The following is a 6872-nucleotide window of genomic DNA, read 5'->3' as shown; positions in this document are numbered from 1 at the left end:
TTTAAGTTGGAAATTAAGATGTTTCTGACTTCTGTTTTTCTTTTATTGTATGCTATTAACTATCGATGATATTGAGATTGGCAGTGCCGAGGATGTATTTTGCATAGATTGATTGTCTTTTATGTATCTTCTGATGTTCCCCTTCGTTGTTTATTTTCGTCTTATATTTCGGTAAGCATTTTTACTTGCTACTCTATGATTTGGTGTCAATGGTTATCTATAAATGAAAAAAATACATACCATTATTTAGAGTAATTGTTGGTATTTATATGGTTAAGTAGTGCACCACCCTCAATTTAGTTCCAGCTCCGCCACTGCAGGAGTGCGACCCTCCCCCCCCCCCCCCCCCCCCCCCCCCCCCGCCTGGCCCGAGCGGACCATAGAGCCTGTTACGCTGCCGTCGCTCATTGCTCTTCGTTCTGGGCGCTTCCCCAGCTGCGGTACATTCACATTCTTCGCTCCATCTCTATCCAAGCTCCGCGGGGCCGTAAATGTTGTTGAAAAAGCAATTTTTAAACACAACTGGTTAATCTAGTTGTTTGCTATAAAAATAACTCTAATAATGTTGCTCTAGGACGAACACTACCCTGCGGCCCAGTCTGTCCATGTGATTTTAGATCGATAAGCAGAGTGTGTGACTCATGGGAAATCCTCGAGTTGGTATGGAATACTTGGTGGAGCGCTGGCTGCCGATGCTTGCCCCCGCCCTGGCTACCAGCTAGGAGATTGATGAAAACTTCACCCCTGGCCGAGTTTCTGGCAGACAACCAAAGTCTTCTCCCGCATGCTAGTTGTGTGTCACCATCACTAGTAGAGAAACGATTTTCCTAGACAAGGAGCTATTTAGTTTATAGATGGACCGTTTTCACGTCCACACGCAAAAATCGGCATCCCATTTTCACGTGCGGACCCTTAAGAGGCCCATACACGAAAATCGATTTTCACATGCGGGCCTCTTAAGGGTCTGCACGCAAAAATAAGCCGATTTTCGCGTGCGGGACTCTTAAAAACACCTACAAAAGTCTATCCTTCCTCCTCCTTTCCCTCCTCAACACTTCAAAATTTCATCTCATCCACCCATCCCCATCCTTATCTTTTCTATCCCCTCTCTCTCACCTCTGTATCCTCTCTCACTCTCTCACCTCTCTCTCCTCTCCTGCGTGCGGCCGGCGCGGGCAGGGTCGGCGGCACTGCGCGGCTTGGCAGCGGCCTCGGCAGCATGCGTGCGGCGGCGACCGGGAGCGGTGGGCTCGGCGGCGTGTGCGCGCAGTGGCGGACGACCGCCCCCCGCCCGGATCCGGAAGAGACTGCTGCCCCCCACCCGGATCTGGTGGCGGCGGCTGTCCCCCGCCTGGATCCGGCGGCGGTGGCGGCCTCAGCGGCATGCGCGCGGCGGCGACCGGGAGCGGATGGCGGGAGTGGCGGGCGGGAGCGACAGGTTTGGCGGCGCGTGCGCGCTGCGGCGGCCGTCCCCCGCTCGGATGGTGGGGAGGCGCCGGATCCGCTACCGCGACAGCGACGACGACATGTTGTTCTCCAAGTACAGGTAGAAATATATTATTTGAAAAAAAATATGCATTATAAGCATAGCTAATTCTCCATTATTTTAGTTATATTGACGGTCGAAGTTTGTCTGTAACAACCGTCAACAATAGGCTTTTACTCGGGCTGATAAATTACGTACGCGGTTCATCCACCTTCGCTGCTTGACATCGCCAGGAGCTTCCAGTACAAGCATGAGCTCAACTACACAAACTTAATGGCCGCGCTAATTTCTATAGTGAGTATGGAGGTAAAGAAAAAAGCATTCAACTTCTGGTAACCGTCAAATCGTATTTTTTTAAAAAAATGTTAGTAAAAAATAATCCTTTCAGGGTATGGTTGATTTGAGCCTTGGTAAAAGAGAATGCCAATCTTCAATGCTACCTGCTTATCTGTTGCCTGATATGTCACAATCTTTAACATCCTCTTTTACGCGCGCGTTATGAGCAGCCTGTTTGTCCTGGGTGCTCTCTTCCCATGGGGCCACCATCGATCATCATTTTTAAAGAAACTAAAAAAAATGGTTGGATGCAGAAATTATAGTGAAGCGATACGCCCATCCCTCCTAAAGTACTCCTACCAAAGTAGCTAGTAGAATGGTGGAGTTCACACTACTATTAACGGTTGTACCGGGTGTTGTTGGGATAGATGGATCAGAGGTGTTGGCGTATTCCTTTCGGTAAAAAGGTTATCCGTTTGTATTATTTGAGGTTAGGGAATACTGTATAATCTAAAAATTGATTTACTTACATATTAGAGTGGGAGGAAATCTATTGGGAAATTCAATTACTAATTGTATCATGGTTCCATTGTAACAGAGTAGTCCCAAAATTTAGATGGTTGTGTCGAGTTAGTTGGAAAGGCAGAAAATGTGGTGGCTATATTCGGTTGAGATAAATGTGTTAAAGAGGAAACCGCATGCAAACGGTGGATCCACTATTGTTAGTTGCCCTTGGTTGTGGGAGGGGCAAATGGCGAGCGGAAGTGAGGATCTCGTGCCGAGTTCTATGTGATCCTCCGTCACAACTCTCAGCACAGCTCCTTCAACAATGATGGAAGGAAGGTGTGTTCACCCCATTGATGATGTTCAACGTGGCGATTTGCAGCGATTGGGTGCTGGAGATGGTGGAGTTAATACAGGAAGCCCATCGAGCAGAGCAGATAGGCCTCCATGTGTAGATGCTTTTGAGATGAACACGCCAACAAGGGGTATCATGCATATTCATTTGAGTTGTCGTCCCAATCTCACCCAGATGCATAATATAATGTGCCATTTATTTATAGATTTGAATGTGTATATTAGATTGTAATGTCTCATGTAAAGATTATTGGCTCGTACATGATGATGGGAATTGTAATCGATTTTTTAGGAGCTAACATCATAGATGAAATGGTTCCCAAGTATAGAATGGCATTTGAATCGTATGAATCAGCCTATGCGTTCTATGAAAAAGCCGGAAGAAGTCGTCGTCCAGGGAAATATGTTGCAGCAGACAGGTCAAGAACATATACCGGGGGGATGAGACTAAGCGTGAACATCGTAGTGGGTTGGCTAGGGTTAGCTGTAAGGCATATCCGCATACGTGAGGGTGAAGAATGTTATGAGAGAGAGGGAGGTTGTATCAGTGGTTTTAGATGATGTTGTTCTAGAGCACAATCATCCGTCGACACCGTCACCCTAGGCCGTGAGGCACATGAGATCGCACAAGCATCAGGATGAGACATTAATGGAGTTTGTCGACAATATGCAGCAAAGTCGTGTCTCGCATCATAGTGTCATGGGGGTGCTGCCCGAGCTACATGGAGCCCGTGAGAACATCCCTTTCACAAACCGAGATCTGGAAAACAGGTAATATAAAATGAATGGTATGTATATTTTATAGATCATGACTTTATCGCCAAAATCCATCTCAAGTGTTAATAAAAACTGTGTGCGTGCAGGAAAGCGGCTAATGTCCGGGAGGAGAATGCGGACGACATAAGCAAGCTACTGAAATTTTTTAGCGAATGCAAGGAGGACATTCCTAAGTTTTACTGGGACATAAAAACATATTAGGAAGGGGGTGATAAAGAATGTATTTTGGAGCCATGCTAGTATGCAAGCAGAATATGCTGATTTCGACGACACCGTTACTTTTGACACCACCTACGAGACTAACATTTACAAGATGCCTTTGGCCATGTTTGTAGGCGCTAACCATCACCTGTAGTCAACACTTTTTGGATGTGCCTTGATCCGGGATGAACGGGCTGAAACATTTGAGTGGCTATTTGAGACGTTCAAAAATTGCATTGGAGACTGCCCTACTCCGCGGTGCATTCTTATAAGTATAATTTGAATCCTTTTGAAATTTTGTAATCTGTGGTGAAGATAGTATTGAGTGGGGTGACTGATAATAGGTGGCCTACTTTTAAAATGTTTTAGACCAGACCAACCTATGGCCGTTGCAGTTGGTCGTGCTTTCCCAGATGATATCCATCGGTTATGCAGGTTGCATATTATAGACGGCCACTCAAACCATCTGAACACTATTTTCATGAGACACAAGGACATTGAGACTGAGATGATGGTCTGCATTAACCAGACTTATACACCGATGGAATTCGAAAAATCCTGGAAACAATTCAGTGACATGTTTGAGCTGCATGATAGTATATCACTACGGGATCTATATGATTTAAGGCATCGATAGGTCCCTGCCATTTTCAAGAAGGAAAGATTATTGTGGTCGTTTGACGTTGACATAGAGGAGCGAAAGCTTTAATAGATTGGTGAAAAGTAAATTTTTAGATCACCAAACTGCACTACATAACGTTGTCATTTCTAGGAAGGAGAAAGAGGCTGCGGAGACGCGTGACTGCGAGGTATGGAAATATAGATTGAATAAAATGAATACATTTATTGTTGGATCTATCGGTGTAAGTTTGGTTGCATGCTCTTTCAGGCTATACCGATTGTGAAGACCGCATGGCCTTTTGCAGAGCAGCTATCTAGAGTGTACACTCGTGCAATCTTCAAGGTATTTGAGGATACGATAGATGAAAGTGTACATTTTAGGATTGATGGAGAAGGAGAGGACTAGACACAATGGATTATTTCTCACACCAGGCACTCAGAGCAGCATGACTGGAGCCAGCGTTAGTTCAAGTTAACAGCGGACGTAAAGAATGGGCAATTCATCTGTGAGTTCATGCAATGGGAGCACACAAGTTAGAGTGGAATATTAGATTGATATTCAATTATGCATTTCTTTTCATAATCTATTGATTTATTTTATTTGGTAAGGTTTGTTCTGTCCACATTTATTGCGAGCATTCATGCATGTGCAAGTTGAGAAAATACCTCATACATATGTTCTTCGTCGTTACTCAAAGCAAGCAAAGAGTGATGTGAATTTTGACCGTCGTGACCGTCCAATAGCTGGTCCAGACGGTGTTAAGGAATCGTACAAGACGAACATGTTGTCGCTAGATGCATTGCAGCTGGTAAAGTGGGGGCGGAGGTCCAGGGTTGCTTTTGAAAGGGCAACTTCGGTGATGAAAGGACTGAGAAAGCAACTAGAAGAGATTCCTCCCGATGTGTGTGAGGTTGGTGTAAACGAGGGTTCGAGAGAGCATGGCGGTGGTGGTGAGGATGAAACAGATCTTGGTGGACCAATGCTCTGTCCGCGTGGTAGTGCTGGTGATGGAGTTAGCCGACGCCCTCCACCGAGGACAATGACAAAGGGTAGGACAAGTGACTCAACTGAGACGGTCCATCAAGGAGCTCCTGGACCTAAGAAATGCACACAGGGTTGCAGTTGGTGTGGACTGAAGGATGGACACTACAGGAATACATGCCCAAAAAACTAGCAAATTTCAAGCGTACAGCTGCAACTAACAACAGAGGCAAAGCGAAGAGAGGGCGGCCTAGGCGTGAAAGCAGTGGTGGTGGTCGTGGGCGGAAAGCCATTAGGAGAACCCTAATGGACAAGTGGAAAGAGGGCAATGAAGTTGAAGGCTGTAGCGTTGAAGGTGATGGCAGCGGCAAGCCAAGCGATGGCAAACTGGAAGATGAATCAGAATGACTTATCAAAAATGTATCATGAATTTCAGTTTGTGGTGGTAATTTAGTTTATTGTGTGTAACTAAGTATTGCACAAATTCAGTACAGATGAAATGGTGTCACTTATGTATTAATGTTTATCGTTGGGTACATTGGTTAGTGTGTGCAAACATCATAGTGGTGGCGTATTTGAACAAATGAAATGTAATATTCCAAAAAGCTTATGGTTGGTGGTTGAATTGTGCGCATATTAGTAGTTAAAATAATTAATGTGAGTTATAACAATGAAATAATGATAGCAATGTGACCATATTAGCACTCTTAATGAATGGTTGGGTCATGAAACCATCCTGGGATAATAGGCGATCCAGAGGGAGTTTGAGGATCGGTACTGTGTTTACTTGGGGTTGTGGACCTATGGACGGGATATGGTGAGCTAATAAGTAACATATTTTCTAGTTGATGTGCATGAGAGATATTGGCGCCAGAGGGGTGGATAAGAGAATGGATGGATTGGTCAAGCGTAGAGTTAGGATACAATCTTTAGCTAAGTCGACCACTAGGCGTTATATATAGTTCATAGTTGGACTATATTGTTGCAGATCAATCTCCAGGGAAAAAGCATAGGTGCATAGGTGTCTGGAGGGGATGAATTTGGCAAAGAACTCCCTAAGCTACCCGATGGCTCTCCTGCATCAATATATGGTGATTCGTCTGGGTCGCATTCGCTAGAGAGGTTGCCTACATCTCCAGTAATGCGTGATGTGGATCTACCTCCTGAGTTTCGTGTAACCGGACCACCAACACCGGACTGGCCAACACCTCCTTCACCATCGGATGAAGAGAGGTTTTGGGAAGAGCTGTATTGAGACTACGATGATGGGTACGTATCGACTCCCTGCCTGTCGCTAGATCCGCCTCGCCGCCGCTCCTCATCCCCGAACCGCCGCCGCTGGAGCCGCACGTCGATTTGGCCATGAAACGACAATGACCCCCAGCGGCACACCTCGAGTAGCGGCTGGAGAGGGCGGTGATTAGGTCAGCCGCCCGTCACCTGGATGACGCCACTCCTTGGCCATAGCCGGGGGGCTCTGCCAGATCCGTAAAAAGTGGAGAAGGAGGGAAAAGTGGGTGGACGGTTTCTATGATGGGAGATGGAGTGAGTAATATAAATAGTAGGTAGAGTTAATAATAAACAATTTACTCCGTGAGTGTGGGAGGGGGAGGGGGTGCGGGGTTGGGGGGTTGGGATGCATGGAAGCTCCATCCTCCAAATTGTCTTCGC

This window comes from Oryza glaberrima, chromosome 6 (assembly GCF_000147395.1).
Source record: "Oryza glaberrima chromosome 6, OglaRS2, whole genome shotgun sequence".
Taxonomy (NCBI): domain Eukaryota; kingdom Viridiplantae; phylum Streptophyta; class Magnoliopsida; order Poales; family Poaceae; genus Oryza; species Oryza glaberrima.
The sequence above is the reverse complement of the archived record's forward strand: the minus strand, read 5'-3'. Positions refer to the sequence as shown.